General features: G+C 49.5%; 1 protein-coding gene across 1 annotated transcript in view; it reads left to right on the top strand.

Annotated features, from left to right (window-relative positions):
• Positions 1-21,564, top strand: part of LOC147690028 (phospholipase B1, membrane-associated-like) — a 186,901-nt gene that overhangs the window by 143,617 nt on the left and 21,720 nt on the right. The gene's annotated exons all lie outside the window — the stretch shown is intronic.

The following is a 21,564-nucleotide window of genomic DNA, read 5'->3' as shown; positions in this document are numbered from 1 at the left end:
CACTTATATGATATCCTCAGATACTATAGGCGACTATCCGCTTTGTTAAGTCATGTGTTGACTGAGCAAATCGACTGTCATTTGGGCTGATCCAGAGGAACCAGAACACTGCTGCGAAAAAGATACTCAATCTTCACCCAATAGAACCATTTCAAACATACTCACAGCTGAAGTGGCACATTGCATTTTCAGCCCCTCTTACAAAAACGTGGCGGGGGAACCTCATTCACTGTATAAGCAGGGCAACCATGTAATTCACTCCCAGCAAGGACCAGAAACCTCCAAGATCACCTAAAACTCAGGAAGGAAGTAAAGACCTGGCTCTTTCCAAAATGTAGATACTTCTCCCAGCAGAAACCAACCAGTGCTGAAATTAGCACAATCTCTGTCCACTTTGTAACTTTTTTTTATTTTTTGGTTCTTTTAAGGTGCAACTTAGCCCAATGGCATCAAGGCGCCAAACATGACAACGTGGGAAAGACAAACATCCAGTGGAAGTCTTTAACACCAGGAACAAACATGCAACAGAAATCTTTAGGCACCAAGAACAGGATCTACGGATAGGAGTCCTGGAAGAGCCAGGTTTTCAGTTGTTTACGGAACAACCCCGGCAGAGGTTGGGAAGCCAGTTCAGGAGGAAGGGAGTTCCAGAGTCGGGCGCCAAGGTGGAGAAGGCTCTGCCTCCCCATCTGGCCTTTATGAATCTCGGAGTCGTAAGAAGATTTTTAGAAGAGGATCGAAGCACTCTGCTTGGGTGGTAAGGCTGAAGAAGGGAGCTGAGTACATGACCTACCGCACACTCAACATGGAAGCTCATTACCACAACCTTTAAGCAAAATCGAAGAGCATGACTCTACTGGATTCTTGGGAATACAGATAGTATATTAATATGGAGTGAGTTACCAGCCAATCAGTAATCACCTCACTTTCCACACAACTTGCTATTGGGTTCTTCATCCACCACCCAATATTATCCTACAAACTGGACAGTAGTCCATAATCTCTTAATGTATAAATCACCAATCTTGTATGAATTGTCTTATATCGTCCCATTCATCTAGAGTCTTGGGTAGACCAAAGCACCCGGGCTGCCTATAACAAGTACATGTCAGTGGTTTACCCTCTATCAATCCTGGGCTGATGTAGAGAGCACACTGTACTGCAGCATATGCACTACATAGGCATAGTGCTTACGATCCTAAATTGATGAATCCTTCTATTCCCAATGGCGAGCAGTATCCAATCCAGACCATTTGTTCGTATATCACCTGTGGTATTCTGTCTAGGGCATTTGTCCTTCCTACATCTTGTGCATGAGCATGAATACCTCTCAGCTAGACGTACAAGGAACAATGCATAAGTGCAGTAAGGCTGCCTGCTACCAGATGCACCCAGTATGCTGCTCCAGCGCTGTCCATGAGTAGTCCATAAATATGGGGAACACTTAATATAGCATTGGCTCCTGTTGCTACTTGAGGAGATCCTCCTGGATTTAACTTGGTAAACGCTGGAGATAATTCCCAGCAATTGGTTTATACAGCACACGCCTGTGGACCGCCATCATGTTGATCCAGGAGTTTTACTTACATCCTACGCATAACAGTTTGTATCTAGTGAAAGCCATGAACAGTCTTCATATTCCGCTGTGTATCAGAGGTCTGTTCTGTTCTTCTGGTAGACTCCCTGCAATGACTGCCTCTATAGACTGCAGATCACGGACTGCACTTGATCGGTGGATCTATAGAGGCAAAAATTGTCAGAATTAGACATACATAAACTGGTGTAATCAGGAAGGTTCAACAAAAATAATAATGCAAACTCTCTCACACTTCTTCCACCTAACACATGTTGAGGAGCAGCATTCAAGACTAAATAGGAGCATAACTCTAGAACTTAAATACAATTTTAACACATTTGCCAGCAATGCCACACTGCAATTCCTACACTCTTACAACCGTGCACCCCTCAACCTCCCGGTGAAACCTGCCACTCATACGCTAATGTGCTTTGGTGCCTTGATAGTGGTATGAAAGGCTGTACAAACTGCAGAACAAGATACGTATTTGTGACATATCTGTGGAGCTAAGATCAGTGCTTTGAAAAATCTTGTAAATTCACAGATTTCCGTACCCCATTACTTGCATCCTGGGTACTTGTGAGAAGTAAATCAGTTTGTTGTACTCTTGAGTGTTGAGAGCTGCTTGACTTTATGGAACCCTCATCGGGGCTTTAGATTAAGCTTCGGTCAGGCTAAGCTTCAAACAAAATACTATTACTAGAAGTTTCCTCATTATTTATAATATTTTCAAAATTTCCCCTTAAGTTCTATTCAAACAAGAACATTTTGAAACATGATTACATTAGATCCCACAAAAAAGAGTAAATGGTATCTTTGTTTCATGCACTGTGAGTACAAGGTCGACCTGTCTTTTCCAGTTGCCTCATAGAGAACCAGCTGCATGTGATGAGTCCCTTGTTATTTGCTCTTTATTGGAAAGAGTTCTATATATGTTTTTAGAAAACATGATCCCCACGTACACAAATCGTTTAACAGTTTCGAGAGGTGACTGGTCCATTTTCCAGCACAACCTCACCTGCTCTGACACATTGTAAAAACTATAGTAGTTTGCTCTATTAAACAAAAAAATATCTATTTCTTTGAAGGACACACTAGAGGCCGATGGGTGACTCATTGTGTATTTCAAGGTATGATTGAGCAATCCTCCAATAAAAGAGGTGTAAACATTGTTACTTCATTGAACATGAGTGGAAATTTCACATATAGAGATAAAAAAGCAAAGGCATCAAAACACCCCCGTGCTTGAGGCTGTTTTTCAATTTATTTACGTTTATTCTGGTCTTTACCTGTGGTATTTAGTACTTCCAAAAAATCACCTCGGTGTGACTGGTGTGGGTTTGGGCGCTCCTATTCCGCACCAAGGGGCAGATTTACAAGCCCCTTGCGCCACTTTTGCATCATTTTTAACATTAGAAAAGTGACGTACGGGTGGCGCAAGGGGCTTGTAAATCTGCTTCCAATAGGGTATAATACCGGAGGACCACTAACTCTTGGATTGCAGAATTTACAAGAATTACTGGTTGCATATTCAGAATCATCTGTGGAATGGGTTTTACCAGGGAAAGTGAACATTTAGGGTCAAATTTGTTGCCAATTCCTAATTTTACCCCAGTGTTTCACTCTCCAATGTATGCTTTCATCAGTGAAATCACAGGGTGAAAGTAAAGAGATCCGCAGGGGCCCTATGAATCTCATAATTCAGTAGGGGTCAGTAACTGGTGTTTTTGTCATATCAGAATTATGTGGCCACTTATAAGAAGGGCATATGTGTCTTTGTGTAAGGCGATAAACAATTTCATGAGACCCTCAGGAATATTTCTTTCGAGCAGGAAGTTTAGGCCACAAAGTTAATCAGTCAACCTTATGAAAGGTAGTTGTAAATTAATAAATACAGTGTAACCTGACTGCCCTTTATAGCGCACATATCAACATTCATCAAAGGATCCATGTGCGCTCGTGTTGGACATTTTTTTTCTACCAGTTAAGGCATTATTAATGGCAAGTAAATCAAAGTAATACTTACATTGCTTTGCTGCATGTGGAAGCCCACCCAAAATATCAACAGGTAGCCCTCGTGGTACCATAATGCTTTCTAGGGCTGATGATTTATAGCGGAAGCCTTGATTGGCTCGTTCGGTACTTTTCTCCAAGCCTGCAGGAAATCTAACACACCTATCCAGAACAATCTCCTCACTGCAACACGAATGCAGCACAAAACCTGCAGTACAACACACAAAATCATATTGCAATAGGGCAGAACAAAAAAACAAAAGAACTCATCACTACCACAACAAAATGGCACACAACAAATATGCACACACATTCTTGTCACACATTACCATCTTAAGAATGGAGCTTCACAACACAGTGCGAAAAGGTGTTTGGGTGCAAGCACTGCCATGACCTGACCACCATGGACATGAAATAGCGCCTGTCAAAAATGTTTTGTGACCCGGAGCCTGTCTCAAACCAGGGCTGCATTGTCTCAAATTCGAGGATCAATTTAATATACAACCAACTCATAAAGTCCATTTGATGGAATCAGTGTCCTTTCTGACTATGCAGTTTCACAGAGTTCCAACCCTCTTACGGCTATTTCGTTTTAGAAGCATCTGCACCCTGTCCGTGCAATTTGACCCATAGCTTCCCTCGATCAATGTTTTCAAAGTTTTCAAAGGTTGTAGCAAAGTCAATAAAGGTGGCGTACAGTAAACTGCCCTTTTGCGACATCACTTGCTGACATTAGCAGTTTGTCTTTCGTATTGCACCCTTTTTAAACTGCAGGTTGCAAGAAAGGGAAAGGTGCTTCTACATCGCCCAATGTGCACATTGTTCAGTAGTTTAGAAAAGCACTTTCCTTTGGTGTCCAGGAGGGTAATTACCCAACTATAAAATTAATGTAGACTTACATGTCTCCGCCCTCTCAATTTAGGGGGTGTATAATGAATAAACATAAAATATGACCATAAAGGTACTACCAGATTTTGTGCTCCACACACTTGGCAGAGACCTCTGCAACAGGAGCAGTGACCTCCCAATGATAAAGTATTAGGAAGTATAAGGAAATGCTTAAACGTTATTATTTTATTAAATAATAAAATATTTTTATTCAAGTATTGATGTAAATTAATTTTTATTGTTTTTTAAACGCAAATCATGATAAAAACAGTTACAGTAACTTAAGTTAACTTAATATTGAGTTAAGTATTTAATTAATGTAAATATATTAAATGAAAGACAATTATTTTTAAAGATGTATTAAAATTGTTTATAATTTAATATACATTTTTAAAGGAATTACTGCAATTATCTCTATAGTTAATTTAAATTATTTCTTAAACATTATAGTTACATTTACTTTTAAATTAAAATCTTAGTGGAATATTTTACAATACAATTACATTTATGTTTTATCAATATATATTTTTTTAGCATTAAATTTAGACATAATTTTAAAAAGTCAAAAAAATGTCCCATGTGTGGGTGTTGCAGTACCACTGGTTGGCCATGTATGGTGCTGGACTTACTGCAGGTCTAAGCAAGAGTACATAAGCAAGAGTACATGTACTACAGTTTTCGTCAGCTCCACTTGTAGTATATGTAGAAGTGCATTTTGTGAATAGGAATGTGTCACTCTTTTGTGGATGAGTGCATGTTCCACCCTAAACCCCAGCCTAGTACATCCCTACCTCCCCCCCTTATGCCTCAAAAACGCTTCCCTTTAAGGAGTAAGTATTCACAATTTTCAAACAACTCCCCTGTCCCTCCCGCATTTACTAGTAAAACGTAGGCATACATATGCAGTGATCTGTGCAGTCGGGAGGATCATCTGCACATAGAAATGACATTAGGGACAGATATGGAGGCGAGGACCTTAGCATGTAGGTTAATGAAAAACATTTTGTAGTGTTTTTTTTAAAATTGCTCTGTATTTTTTTTTATTTTGCTGTGATGCATATACATTTGTTAACATGTCTCTCTGACACTAATGTATTATGCATGGAATCGCATAGTACGATATAAGGTATCGTCATTGGTACATCTTTGTCATATATAGATTTTCAACTAGAACAGGAAAACTTTCAACATAACTAGACCATGCATATCTTTACAGCAATTTAGGCCTCAGCATGCCATCATGGACATCCATGCATCCTGTGGAGTGAGGCCATACCTAATCATCATTTCAAGTAAACAGTTTCATCCCATAAGCCCTTTACTCCTGAAATCGTTTAGACATTCATCTCATTTTCATGCCCTCTCCACTTCGTCCAACATGTATATCATGTGTTATTAACTGGTGGAATTACAGTAGTCCACAGCTTTCCAAACTTTTCATGTTGGTGACATGCCATTCTGGAAATTAAAATTTCGGGACACGGTAACGCGAGCGAGCGAGCCCGAACCACCCAAGGCGCTTGCCAAGGCCGAGCCTACTGAGTTTGTCAATGCTTGTTTCAATGGCATTCAATCAAGATAGATTGCTGTTGTTTGGCACAAAACCATTTATTTTTCAGCACATGAGTAGGAAGAGACTGAAAATACCCCCACGTTGCACCAAAACTCTTATGGCACCAAGCAAATGAAGCAAATCATCATGACCCTCCTTAGAAGATATCTCTTGTCTCTTCCACAGATCTATCCATTCATCCTTTCATCCTACCATTTACCTGCTGATGTCCACCATTTAATCTTTACATTCTGTCGTCTACTCTGTCTTTCATCCATCATTCCGTTTTTCACCATTCCGTCTGTCCACCTTTCATATACAAACCTATCCATTTATCCTTTCACTCATCCATCTCTTTATCCACCCTTTCGCTCATTCATCAATCCTTTCACTCGTCTGTTCATCAACCCTTTCACTCCTTTATTCCATCTGCCCTTTCATTACATCACCCTTTCACTCAATCCCTCCTTTCACTCATTCATCCTCCATCCCTTTCATTCATCCTTCCTCCCTCCCTTTCATTCATCCATCCAATCTTTCATGTATCCATCCATCATCAGCCCTTTTATCCAATCATCCACCCTCTTTCACCCAGCAATCCATGATTTCACCCATCCATCCATCTCTACATCCGCCCTTGCTCACTCATCCATCCACACACTCACCCACTGAAAATACCCCCACTTCGACCCAAAGCTCTTATGGCACAATGTAAATTAAGCAAATCATCATGACCCTACCCAGAAGATAGCTTGTCTCTTCCATAGATCTACCCATTCATTCTTTCATCCTACCATTTACCTGCTGATGGCCGCCATTTAATCTTTACATTGTGTCGTCTGGTCAGTCATTCAGCCATCATTCAGTTTTCACCACTCCGTCTGTCTACCCTTCATATCCAAACCATCCATCCATCTCCAAACCTATCTATTCATCCTTTCACTCATCCATCTCTTTATCCACTCTTTTGCTCATCTATCCATCAACACTTTCACTCCTTTATTCCATCCACCCTTTCATTCCATCCACCCTTTCACTCATCCACCCTTTTACTCATCCATCATCCACCCTTTCATCCACCCTCCCTCCCTTTCATTCATCCATCCAATGTTTCACTTATCCACCCATCAACCGCCCTTTTATCCAATCATCCACCCCCTTTCACCCAGCCATCCATGCTTTCACTCACTCATCCATCCATCTATTCATTCATCCACCGATCCATACACCCTTTTTCAATCATCCATCCATAACATTTACACTATCAATACAACGTTCACTGCCTCATCAGGTTCTACGTGAAAGTTGTGACTTGTATCATGCCTGTTAGACGGACCGGGAGGGTCGGCCGAGGAGAGAGGGAGAGGTCTCCGGGGAGAGCCGTCTCCAGCGATCGTACAGACAAGTAACTTCCCCCCCACAGACGTACACCACACAAGGATAAGGTTCAACGTTACTTTATAAGCAATTCTTTAAGTACGGTGAAATGGTACAAGGAGGTCTGGACTCAGGGGTCCCCTCTAGTCTAGTCTCTTGGTTGGGTAAGGGGGTAGCGGGACAGTCTCGTTACCAATCTGGTGGATATGGTGGTAGATGGAATAGCTCACAATCCTCGAGCTCGGCGTTCTAGATGATCGGGCCGCGGCGGAGCCAGCAGGTCCCGATGAAGGTGGAGGTTACAAACGGTCCGCGGCCACGCCAGCAGGTCCCGACGACGATGAAGGTTTCAGAAGGTTGCGGCAGCGCCAGCAGGCAGGACGATAGTTCGCAGGGCAGGGCTACGGCAGCGCCAGTAGTCCGTCAAGGATGAGTTCTTCACTGCGTCTCTCGACTCCAGGATACAACTGCCTTCCTGCTCTGGAGCTGCCCCAGTTATAGGTCTGGCGCCCTTTGATGTCCGGACCCTCGCACTTGGAGGTCGGGAGGTCCGGGATGAGGGAGTCCAGACACCCAGCAGGGGGGTGGAGCCAGCGCCTGGGGGAGCTGGGGGCGATCGGCACTTGGCGGGGGAGAGCCATCGACACCTCTCTCTCCCATTGACCTGCCAAGTAGTCCGCTCACCTCCTGGGTGGATGGTGGTGCCGGGATGTCGGGGCCTGGCCAGGCCCAGGGTTAGGGTCGATCGGAGGCCACGCGGCCTCGTGGTGCTGTGTCCAAGATGGCGCCCAGGCCGGGCGAGAGGGCCGGTAGGGGATCGGGCCCATGAGGTGGAGATGTTCAGGGGCAGGGGTCCCATAGGAGACGGGAAACGGGTAGTGGTTGCGTGTAACACCTGAGGAGCCGGGCTCGGGCCTGGTCGTGCGGGGAGGGAGCAAGCCCTTCATGTGGCCTGTCCAACATGCGTCCCCCCCAGCTGAAGGCGGGGAGAGTCACCCATCCTCTTGGGGACTCTCCTCGTCGAGGCGGAAAAAGCGTGACAGGCCATCTGCGTTGGCGTGGTCTTGCCCGGGTCGATGTTCCACAGTGAAGTCCATCCCCTGCAGGGAGATGGACCAACGTAGTAGTTTCGGGTTTTCCCCCCGCATCTGCATCAGCCACTGCAGGGGCCGGTGATCGGTCTGTACCCGGAAGTGGGTGCCGAAGAGATAGGGCCGGAGCTTTTTGAGGGCCCACACCACGGCGAAGGCCTCCCTCTCGATGGTGCTCCAGCGTTGTTCTCGAGCCAGGAGTCGCCTGCTGATGAAAGCCACTGGCTGGTCAAGTCCTTCGGGGTTCAACTGGGAAAGGACTGCCCCAATGCCATGGTCGGAGGCATCCGTCTGGACGATAAATTCCCGACTGTAGTCGGGGGCCTGGAGCACAGGGGCGGAGCACATGGCGGCCTTTAGCTTCTCGAAGGCCGCTTGACAGTCTGGGGTCCAGTTGACCTTCTTTGGTTGGTTTTTGGATGTGAGTTCCGTGAGGGGCCCCACAATGCTGCCATAGTCTCGCACGAACCGCCGGTAGTAGCCTGTGAGTCCCAAAAAGGCGCGGACCTCGGTCTGGGTGATGGGGGGCTGCCAAGACTGGATGGCAGCGATCTTGAGTTGCAGAGGGGCCACCAGACCGCTTCCCACCTGGTGCCCGAGATAGGTCACGGACCCCTGGCCAATTTGGCATTTGCTGGCCTTGATCGTGAGGCCAGCTCGTTGGAGGGCCTGTAGCACCTCTCGGAGGTGGTGGAGGTGGTCGGACCAGTGGTGGCTGTACACAGCGATATCGTCCAGGTAGGCGGCGCTGAATTCTTCAAGCCCCGCCAGGACCTGGTTAACTAGCCGCTGAAACGTTGCTGGGGCATTCTTCATGCCGAATGGCATGACCTTGAAGTGATAGTGGCCATCAGGGGTGGAGAATGCAGATCGTTCTTGGGCCCGGGGTGTGAGACCGATCTGCCAGTAGCCCGCCGTCAGGTCGAAGATACTGAGGTAGCGGGCAGCTCCCATGCGGTCGATTAGTTCATCTGCCCGGGGGATGGGATGTGCGTCTGTTCTGGTGACCGCATTCAAGCCCCGGTAGTCGACGCAGAACCGGAGTTCCGGCGTGGCGCCGGGGGCGGCCGCTTTGGGGACCAGTACTACTGGGCTGGCCCAGGGGCTGTCGGAGGGCTCGATGACCCCGAGCGTGAGCATCCTGGCCACCTCCTCTTGGATGCAGGCCCGTACCCGATCTGGTACGCGGTAGGCCCGGTGGCGGATAGGGGGACTGTCCCCAGTGTCCACATCGTGTACGCACCAGGGGGTGACCCCTGGGGTGAGGGAGAACAGGGTGGTGAACTGCAGCAGGAGGTCTCGGCATCCTTGGCGCTGTTCCAGGGTGAGGGCCTCCGAGAGTCGGACCCCGTCCACGGAGCCGTCCTTCTCCCGAGTCCGTAGGAGGTCAGGGAGGGGTTCGGAGTCCTCCTCGGCTCCATTGTCTGTTGCCATCAGGAGGCTGAGTTCTGAACGCACAAAATGGGGTTTCAGCCTATTAGCGTGGAGGACCCGGAGAGGGTTCCGTGAAGATTCCATATCAATGAGATAGGTGACAGGGCTCTTGCGCTCGATTACTTTGAAGGGCCCCGTCCACTTGTCTTGCAGGGCGCATGGCTCGGTGGGGGACATTACCCACACTTGTTGGCCGGGTTCAAATTCGATGGAGGAGGCATTTTGATCGTACCACCTTTTCATGTCCTCCTGACTGGCCTCCAAGTTTGCTTTTGCCATCTCTCTGAATCGTCGGGTCTGGTTGCGGAGGGTTAGGAGGTACTTGAAAACATCTGGAGGGTTCTTTAGAGGGGGCATTTCCCAGCCTTCTTTGACTAGGCTGAGCGGCCCTCGTACCGGGTGTCCATACAAGAGTTCAAACGGGCTGAAGCCGAGGGACTTCTGGGGAACTTCTCGGTAGGCAAAGAGGAGGCACGGCAGTAGCACATCCCACTGGCGACGGAGGGGCTCTTCCAACCCCCCAATCATCCCTTTGAGCGTGCGGTTGAACCGCTCAACGAGTCCGTTTCCTTGAGGGTGATAGGGGGTCGTGAATCGGTAGGTGACCCCACACTGTTGCCAGAGGGACTTCATGTATTTTGAAATAAAGTTTGTGCCTCGGTCGCTGACGACTTCTCGGGGGAAGCCCACACGGGAGAAGATCCCCATCAGGGCCCGGCCGACTACCGGGGCTGTCACAGTTCGCAGGGGAACAGCCTCAGGGTAGCGGGTGGCGTGGTCCACCAGTACCAGGATGAACCGATGTCCTTGTGCTGTACGGGGGTCTAGGGGCCCCACAATGTCTATCCCCACCCTCTCGAACGGGGTGGTGACCACTGGAAAAGGTTGCAGGGGGGCTTTCAGCTTGCGGCCGCTCTTCCCACTGGCTTGGCACGTGGGGCAAGATCGGCAGTGCTGGAGTACATCGTTCCTCATCTTGGGCCAGAAAAAGTGGGTGACCAGGCGACTGTAGGTTTTATCCTGACCCAGGTGGCCAGCCAGGGGGACATCGTGGGCCAGGTTTAGCAAGAAGTCTCTAAAGCGGAGGGGCACCACTAGCACTCGACTGGCCCCTAACTCCGCGATTCTCTGTTCGCTGTACAACAGGTCATTGTCCCAATAGACCCAATGGGTTCCGGAGGTATCCCCTGCGCTCTGAGCGAGGGCTTGTTGGCGGAGTCCCTCGAGGGAGGGACAGGTCTTCTGTTCTTGGCGAAACTGTTCCTGGGTGGGCCCCCCCTCTTGACGCCACTGATCCAGGCCGGGAAGGTCCTGAGGCTGAACGAGCCCCTCTGGAGTTTGTTCTGGGGGGACGGCACGGTCGGTGTCTTCTACTGGAGCGACCGGGGGAGGAGGTGCCGGCCATTCAGGTTCTTCGGGTCGGGGGATGGCACGGGCGGCCATGGACCGGGTGGTTACGCACGCCCAGTCCGGGATGCCCAACATCCCCAGGTGCTCTCTCCTTTCTACGGCGGCCCACGGGGAACTCTCAAGGTCATTCCCCAGGAGACAGTCTACGGGGGCGTCATCTCGGACCGTCACTTTCAACATGCCGGAGACTCCTCCCCACTCGAAGGGGACGCAGGCCATCCGACATAGACTCTCCGAATTGTCGGCTGAACGGACAGGGCAGAGAATGTTCGGCAGGATCTGTTCTGGGGTCACCAGGTGACAGCGGACGGCGGTTACACTGGCCCCGGTGTCACGTAGGGCTTCAGCCCGGCGTCCATTAATGTTCACCCATTGACTGTACTTCCGGGTGTTGGCGGGTAGGGGGACCCACGGGACCATGTCTCTTCCCCCTAGGCATGCTAGAACCATGGCGGCTGGCTCCCATTCTTGGTGTTCTTGCTCACATTCTTCATGTTCTTCGGAGATTTGTTCTTCCCCCAGGGCGGCGGCAGCCATCTGGCGGGGTCTCGGAGTCTGGCTCTGTGGACAATTTGGGTCGTTTGCGTAGTGGCCGACTCGCTGGCATCGGTGACACGTGACATTGGCTCTGTATCCCGGCCGCGCCGGGGTGTTGCCCCGGTTGGCCGGGGGTGTGGTGCTGGTAGCGGGGGCGGCCAGAGCGTTGTCTCTTCCTCGTCCTTGGCCCCCTCCTCCTCCTCGGGGACGGTGCTGACCGTGGTGGTTCCGGTTCTGTTCATAGGACCCATTTCGGCCCACTCGGGTGATTTCCCACCGGTCAGCCTCGGAGGCGAGCTGCCGTGGATCAGTCAATTTACTGTCGAGGAGGTGTTGCCTGAGCTCGACGAAGCAGTTGTTTGATAGATGCTCCCATACCATGAGATTGAAGAGTTGTTCGTAAGTCGTTACGTTGCTTCCCTTGATCCAACCCTCGAAGGCCCGGCTGAAATAGTTCACGTATTCCACCCAAGTCGTACCCGGGATCCGGGTGCAGTCTCGGAACCTCTGGCGGTACATTTCGGGTGTGAGCCCATAGCGGGTGAGGAGGGCAGCTTTCATGTGGTCATAGGAGGTCATCAGATGGTCTGGGAGCTGTAGCAGGGCATCGCGGCCCTCATTGAGGAACCTCCCCCATAGACCGGCTCCCCAGTCGCTTCGATCGATCCGGTGGGAGGTCATAGCGATCTCGTAGGCCTTGAACCATTGCTGTATGTCGTCCTCTCGGAAATATTCTCGAACGACATCCTTGGGGATGTGTACCTTTTTAGGTCTCGCCTGTCGATGCGCATGCGCATCGAGCAAGCGAGAGTATTGCGACTTATCCACTCTTTATCTACACTGCAAGGAATCGTGGCGATTCCTTGCAGTGCCCGTGACTTTTAAGGTCAATGCGCATGTGCATTGAGCTTATGCGCATGCGCATTGACCTTAAAAGCGCGTGCGCGTGCACGTCCGTCTATGTTTACCCGCTCCGCCCCCTCCCGCCGTGTCGCATTTCTCCTCCCCCCTCCCCTCTCGTCTATGTTTACCCGCTCCGCCCCCTCCCGCCGTGTCGCATTTCTCCTCCCCCCTCCCCTCTCTTCCGTCCGTCCGTCTTGTTTTTTTTAAATCTTGGCACTGGATATTGCTGATTCACACTGCCTTTCTCCGCCTCTGTAGTTGGTCTTAAGACGTTGCTATCCATTTGCCTTCTGTGGAAGGTATTTGGGAGAGTCTCTCATTCCCGCAAACAAACGATAGAAAGCTGGTAACATGACTAAATAATCTGTATTCCTTGTTTACATTTACCAACCATCTTACAGTGTGATTGTTCTATTGAAACTTCCTTTTAAAACCCGGTGGTTCTTATAGTAGCAAGCAGAGCAAATGGAAGGCACTTTGGGCCCGATGTAGGTAGGGCTTTACCGATCGGTATCGGCCGAAAATACCGATTTTTGGCCCTTACCGATCGGTAAACAGCCATCGAGATGTAGGGGACCAAAAACAGAACGAATCGGATAGAAAACCGATTCGGAATGTGTACCGAATGTGAAAGAATCCGATACGTACATACCGAAAATCGGATATGTAACGAATCGGAAAAACACCGATTCGGTTACAAAGACCGAATCGGTCCATGTACCGAATCGTTAGTGACACCGAATCGGAAAATCACCGATTCGGTCCCACTACCGATTCGTTAGCGACACCGAATCGGAAAATCACCGAATCGGTCCCACTACCGATTCGTTAGCGACACCGAATCGGAAAATCACCGAATCGGTCCCACTACCGATTCGTTAGCGACACCGATTCGGAAAATCACCGATTCGGTCCCACTACCGAATCGGAAAAAATACCGATTCGGACATGATCCGATTCGGAAAACATGCCGATTCGTATAAATCTCCGATCGGGAAATTCCCCGATTCCGACAGTTGGGGAGATGTAGGGAGGCACAGAAACACCGAAATCGGCTCAAAATCGGTAGAATTCACTCGGTATTTACCATGGATTGCAATCAGGTGGTAACCAACTCCAACCCATATAAACAGTCCCAAAATGCATTGCAACTTGCAGGATGGCAGCTTTCTATGTCATTGCGAGGCGGCTACGGCTACAGCAGGAAGGACTGAGGGAATGGCTAAGAAATGAACAGGTCTACAGACAGAGGATAACCCTGTTCATGCTCACTGAGGCTGAGATCCTACAGAGATACAGGCTGGACTCTGACACCATACTTGAGCTCATCAGGGACCTTAAGCCATACTTGGACCACCACACCCCAAGGGCACACGCCATCCCTGCGCACGTCCAGGTGCTATGCAGCCTACACCTGGTAGCGTCTGGCAGCTATCAAAGTGGAGCAGCAGCAGCAGGAGGGGTGAGCCAGAGCAGCCTGTCAAGGTTCTTCCACATATTCCTTGACGCCATGATAGACAGGATGGACCAATACATCTCATTCCCTGCAACCCACGCAGAACTGCTACAAACCAAAGCGGACTTCTACCAGATGGCACACTTTCCCCAAGTCATCGGTTGCATAGATGGCACGCATATTCCGATTTGCCCACCAGCGGACACCGAATACATATACCGCAATCGGAAATCGACACACACCATCAACGTGCAGGTGATCTGCAATGCCAAGTGCACCATCACAGACCTGGTAGCAAAATTTCCAGGGAGTACCCATGACTCCTATATATTCCAACAGAGCGGCATATATGCACGGCTGATGGCTGGCGATTTTGGAGAAGGATACCTCCTAGGTGAGCCACATCATCAGACCCCCATAACACATAGTAGGTAGGTGTAATACATGTATGCATGTGTCTAATGTGACCCCTTTCTCTTCCAGGCGACAGTGCATATGCCCTCCGCTCATTCATACTCACCCCCTACCTCAACCCCTCCACACCCAGCCAAAGGAGGTATAACCGTGCCCACATACGCACCAGGAATGTTGTTGAACGGACCTTTGGCATCTGGAAAAGTAGATTCAGATGCCTGCACAAGAGTGGAGGTGCAAGGCAGTATACCCCCATCACCTGCTGCAAGATCATAGCTGTATGTGCAATGTTACACAACCTTGCGGTCAAGAAGGGCACTGAGGTGGAGTTGTCTGACTACGAGGACTATGACGACGACGAAGCTGTGCCACTGACACAGCCAGCTGGGGCGTGTACGCCATGTGATGGCAGATACAGACGTGAGGAGATCACTGAGAACTATTTCTGACTGAGTACAGATGCAAAGACAGCTAAATGTTGGTTGGAAAATAAACTTTTTAATAGTGATGCACCACAGTTACATCACTGAAGTGCATAAAAAAATGGAGTCTGTCAAAACAAATAAAGTCCAGGCTTCTGGTATGATCACCCCCCCTTGCCAGCCTATTTTTTGGCCCGCTTTCCAGACCCACTGGGGTGTCCCTCGGCCCCCTCCGAATGGCCAGCAGCATCAGCGGAGCGCCTGGTGCTCCTTCTTGGCTCTGATGCAGCGCTGGCCGGGCTGCTGCGGCTGCTGCTGTCACCAGCATCACCCAGGTCCAGGGCAGGATTGGAGGCGGCGTTCGATATTAACATGGCCTCCATGGCCGTGGTGATCTTGGCCATCCCCCTGGTCAGCTCTGCAGTATGCTGACTCTGCACCGACTCCTGATTTGCGCTACGCTGGCACAGCTGTGCAGTCGCCGCTGCAAGGCGGGCCATGGCCCGGTTGAGCACCCGGGCATCCCTCCTGCGCGCAACCTCATGCTCCTCCTGCCTGGCAGAGGAGTGGGTGATGGCAGTGGTCAGCCTGCCCAACCCTGCTGCCACCTCCTTGTTGCTGTCCACAACAGCCTGGGACCCCTTCACCAACTCCCCCATCTGCAGGTTGTGCTGCAGGAGCTGGCGTTGGCAGGCCATGGTGGATCTGGCCTGTTGGCGCTGGATTTTCACCATCTGGCCCTCCAGGCCCAGGAACACACTGCCCTCCCGTGCTGGTGCAGCAGTGGTGGTGGTGGTGGTGGTGGTGGTGGCACGGCGTCTGGCACTGCTGCCTCCGGCCTGCTGAGTGGGCTGGGGTGCCACTGGTGGTGGTGTGGTGCTGGCCGGTCCCGGAGCCCCTGCTCCCAGGACAGGTAGGACGGGTGGCAAGGCCACGGTTGTGGCAGGAGATGTTGTCGGCGGAATGGTCTGCCGTGTTGGGGAGTTGGATGGGGAAAATTCCAAGGGGGGTGAGCTGGGCAGTACTGGGGAGTGCACTGCCTGGAAATCAATCACCAGGACTCCCTCCATTCCAAGCCCTGGGGTGTCTCCTTCCTCATCCTCTTCCTCCTCCTCCTGGCCAGGCTGGCTGGTGCTCGGCCCTGCCACTGCAGTATGTGAAGTCGTAGCTCCCTCTGCTGCCACAGTGGTGCCGCCTGATGGTGCCCCTAGGTACAAAGAAGCATTTGTAAACTGAGTGCCGATGTATTACAGTCAGTACAATTATGGCATTCCACATGTCCTTGCATCTCCTTACACCGTGTCACACTGTTTCCTGTCTTGTGATTCTGCACTGACATATTTGGCTAACTCCTGCTGACTACATGTACCATGATGCTTGTCTCTTGTATGTTGGTGACAGTACAGTGCTGGTGTTTGCCTATGCATTGTGTATAATGGGGAGGTGTCTGGTAGGGTGTGTCATGATGCGCATGCTTCTTACCTGTAGCTGTGGCCATCGCTGTGCTGTCCAGGGTCCCGATCCCTACAATGCTCTCCCTCTCGATGGTGCTGGAGACAATTTCCTCCAGCTCGGTGAGGGGTGGCGCCGGGTTCTTGCCTCCTCCGGTGAGTCCTGCCTGCCTTTGGAGGTCGGCCAGCTTCCTCTTGGTGAGGCTGCGGAGGTCATAGAACCTTTTCTTGAGTTCCTCAATGGACCTGGGGGTGACTCCAGCAGCATTTACCTTCTGGGCGATCTCTGCCCACAATCGCCTCTTGGTGCTGTCTGGCACGTTGAGGGACAGCTTGCCAAAGAGCTGGCGGTGCACCCTCACCACCTCCTCAACCAGCACCTGTAGTTCTGTGGTGGTGAATTTGGGCTTCCTCTTTTGGGAGGACTTCTGGCTTCCTGCCTGATCTGCCATAATCTCTTGCTCCTGCTCCTGCTCAGTCTGCAACCTCCTTCTCCCACTGCTGCTAACTGTGTGTTGGGCTCAGGCAGGCTTTCCAGAAACTTCTAGAAACTTCTTAATTGGCTGCACCTGCCAGGGTTGCCACTCCCTGTTTGGGTGGGGGAGGGGGAGCCACCTCATTGGCTGAATCGCCTATTGCCGAGTCTGGTTTTACCGATTCGGTAAAATCCGAATCGGTAAAATCCGATTCGGTATTATCCGAATCGGTAAAAGCCGAATCGGGTCATGCAATGCATTCCTATGGGCTTTTTCGCCATGGGTCTATGATTGCCGAATCGGTTTTTACCGATTCGGCATTTACCGAATCGGTATTCGCCGAATCGGAAATATCCGATTCGGTGGTAGCCGATTCGGTATTTTCCGATTCGTTGTTGGCCGATTCGGTACTTTCCGATTCGGACCGAGCTGAATCGGAACGTACCGATTCTCATTACCGATGCCGACCGAATCGGTCTTCAGTCGGTATTTATTTCCTACATCTCGTTTTCCGATTTCAGAATACCGATTCGGCCCGCCTCGGTATTTTGAAATCGGAAAATCCCGTTTACCTACATCGGGCCCTAAAAGTCAATCCATGTTTTCACTAAAATTAATGTGAGCTATTAAATCTTCTTAATGATGCCAACACGTACATGGAATCTCTAAGCAGTTATTTATAATGGTTAACAAAGTTGTTCCCAAACCTTATTCTTGACACATCTGTGGAAGATGGAAGATCTGCCCGTAATGATCGCTCTTTGACTTGCATTTCTCGTGCTATCTAAGCCATGGATACGTTTGAGATGTCTGCAACTCTCTGTCTGGTTGCCATCCTTCCTGTACAGCATTTTAGGCACGTAGTGCCTCCCTAGTTGTGTGTGCATGCGTCTTTAAACCGTCTTCCTCGTGTAATGCTGTCTGTCCCTGCGTGCTTCTCCCCGCCCCCTTCCTGTTGTGCTAGTCTGTGTTTCTCCATTTTGCAGTCGCCCTCAATCCTGCCCCGTGTGGCCTCTGTGCCCCCCTGTCCTTCCCCTGTTGTGTTTCTGTCTCTCCCGCCCACCCCGCTTTGCTCCCAACCCCCCTGCTTCACCCCCGCCCTATATTCCCATCCCCTATCTGCTTTAAATAAAAATAAACATTTTGTGCGCTTTGTTTTTTTAGTTACCTTAACTGATTTATATCTGTAACTAAAAACAAAAGTAGCCGCATCATTCTGTAGATGTGCGCACCTAAAAGTGACCAGTGGCTATGTATTCGGTTGTTTTTTTGTACTTCAGCGTGCCGGGTGCATTGCAGCTTGGCTAACAGCCATTGGTAAAACCAACAGTCACATAGGTAAGACTTAGAAGAAATAGTTTTATCTTTAGACAACATAAAAAGTGATATTTATTTTAATGTTGCTATTGCTGTGGTTTCAATTAACTGAACAATAAACGTATTTTTACTGTTACTGTTTTTTTACTGAGACTTATTGGTTTTTACCAAAGCTTGTTATGCACAGAAAACAAGTTTATTCTTTTAGTGAGTGAAAAGCAATTAGAAGAAAGATACGATGTTCGTTTTCAGTCACAGATTGTCCTCATACTGTGACATTAATTCCAGAATCAACGCAGGAGTGGCGGGCGGAGAATTGTCAGAATGCATCTCCATTTATTTTACGCCAGCAAAGTTTTACAAAGTTACATTTTTTTCACAATTTGTTAAGTTGCGGGTTCAAGCTTTCCTTCCTCCATGCCAAGTTTGTATGTGCATTGCGTGATACTTTTCATAGCAAGTTGCCTTATATGGAAGTGTTCTCTCCAAGTTTACCTCTTACGAGATAAATTGTTGAAAATAATGGATTGTCGTAAGTGTCACGACTTGTAAACAAATTTGGCAACAATCTCAAACTGTACAAATTTGTGAAGTGGCAAAACACAAACCTCACCAGGGTTGCAAGAAACGACTTGTACAACGTTCACACCCCTTTTGGGAATACCGCCGTTGTCTAAAGGTAGCGCCACTTTAAAATCATCTGTGAAAGAGATCAAACAATCACAGACACTTATGGCCCTGCTCGTGAGGCTGAATAAGCGTGTGTTGATGGCCACGGAAGGCTGATGCATCAGCGTTTCAGGGGTCAGAGGGGCCATTGTTTGGGTACTTCCTGCCCCAGGGTTTGGGGCTGGTCATGCTTCCTGCCCCAGGGTAGGAGGCTGCATCCGTGGATTGTCTCCGTCGCGGGCCCTCCCCACCCCGTGACGCAAGTGCTAATGTGATGTCTGCAGACCAGCACGAGCCATGAATTCCAGCCACTGAAGTCAGTATTTACGGTACAGAAAACAGCTCATTTATTCACTATCCAGGGGTAGGCGCGGTTAGGTTACGTAGAGTCGCTCAGTGGCTTAGCCAGGGTGTAACGGGCCCTCTGTTAAATGCAGCAATAATCAGGGATCAGTGGGTTTCTCAGCCCCGGTGCCACCCTCAACCTCAACGCCTCACCCTCAATCACCCTCAACCCCTCACCCTCACCCACCTTCACTCACCCTCACCCTCACTCACCCTCACTCACACTCACCCTCACTCACCCTCACCCACCCTCAACCCCTCATCCTCACTCACTCTCAACCCCTCACCCTCACTCACCCTCAACCCCTCACCCTCACTCACCCCCACTGCCCTTCTCAAATGCATACGGGAAACAAAGCCCTCCAACCATTCGCTTGACCCTATCCCCAGTGCCATTGCCTTTGACTTCTATACCCATTCCCTCTCCTATTGGACCACTCTGATCAACCTCTCCCTCTGGCAAGGCTCCCTTCCTGTCCCCTTCAAAACTGGGCAGGTCACCCCTCTGCTGAAAAAGCCCACTGCTGATGCGAATGACCTCAATAACTACCGCCCCATCACTAACCTTCCCTTTCTTGCAAAGATAACGGAAAGATGTGTAGCCAAACAACTCTCTCGTCATATCAAGGACAATGATCTTCTTGACAATTGTCAGTCCGGCTTCATCCAAAACTGCAGCACTGAAACAGCCCTACTGCAAGTGGTTGATGATGCGCTGAGGATACTCGACTCAGGGGGGTCCTGTCTGCTAATTCTCCTTGACCTCTCCGCAGCCTTCGACACTGTTAATCACAACACCCTCCTCAATATTCTTCAACAGAGAATGGGCATGGAGGGCACTGTGCTTAAATGGTTTGCATCCTTCCTCTCTGACAGATCTCAAATGATCAAAATAGCGAACAGTCTTTCGTCTCCTGTGGCGGTGGGTCAAGGTGTTCCCCAAGGCTCTATACTTGCACCCACACTGTTCAATCTCTACTTAGAACCACTGGGAAACCTCCTAAGCAAATCCGGGATTCACTATCATCTCTATGCAGATGACACTCAACTCTACCTCAAGGTTGCCTCCACTCATGATCTCTCCATCCTAAAATCTACTCTTGACTCCATTCAAAACTGGATGTCATCTCATCAATTAATTCTGAATCCCTCCAAAACTGAATTCCTCCTCTTCTCCTCCTCACTCTCTCCTCCCCCGGTTCAATCATGGATGGATCAGATGAATCTACTAAACAACAAACCCATCATTGTCGACAGCGCAAAATCTCTTGGTGTCATTCTAGACAAAAAACTCAATCTAACTCCCCACATCAATTCTATTGCAAAATCTGCTCGCTACCAACTGCGCCTTCTTTGGGGAATCCGTCGCTTCTTCCCGGAGCAGGACCTTATAACCCTGGTGCAATCGCTGGTCCTCTCCAGACTAGACTACTGCAATTCTCTTCTTACTGGCCTCCCCAAATCTCACCTGTCCCCACTTAAGTCTGTCTTCCATTCAGCAGCTCGTTTCATCTATGGGGCCAAAAGAAGCGATCACATCACACCGTTGTTATCCACCCTCCGCTGGCTTCCCTTCGAGGCTAGAGCTATCTACAAGACCGCTTGTATCACCCACAAAGCCTTGCACTCCTCCTCTCCCCGCTACCTGGCGAATAAACTGAAACTCTCTGGAGGCTCTAGACCTTCACGCAATGCGGAGAATCTACTGCTTGAACCTCCCACTTTCAAGAAGGAAAGAACAATGGCCCAATCCTTTTCAGGCAACGCGGTGAGAATCTGGAACTCGTTTCCGCCTGAGCTCCGGACCACCGCCTCCTCCCAGGCCTTCAAAAGGGACCTCAAAGTTCTCCTCCTCCAGAGACACCTCCAAAAGTAATTCACGTCCTCTTGCTATTCGGAGGAAGACTTCCCACTACTGATATTTTCTACTTTCCATGACCATGGGAGTGCCTTCCCAGTGTTTTCCTGTGGTGGGAGTGTCTGCCTTTTTGCAGTATTCTCCATGTACTTGTGTTCGGTGCCCTTTTGTAACATGCACACAACACTTTGCCCTTGTAACACACGGTTGCTACCTCTCACATGTTTTTACCTTTGATACTTGCACAAGTGCCACCTTGCCTACGTAACGCCTGTTCTTGTGCCTAGCACTTATTGCAGTATTATACCTCAAATTATACTCTGTTTTCTCTTATAACTGCCCACTTGTCACTTTTCCTCTTGTGCACTTTTGACT

Source organism: Lissotriton vulgaris, chromosome 9, assembly GCF_964263255.1.
Source record: "Lissotriton vulgaris chromosome 9, aLisVul1.2, whole genome shotgun sequence".
Taxonomy (NCBI): domain Eukaryota; kingdom Metazoa; phylum Chordata; class Amphibia; order Caudata; family Salamandridae; genus Lissotriton; species Lissotriton vulgaris.
Note: the sequence above shows the minus strand (reverse complement) of the source record. Positions and strands in the feature narration are given on the sequence as shown.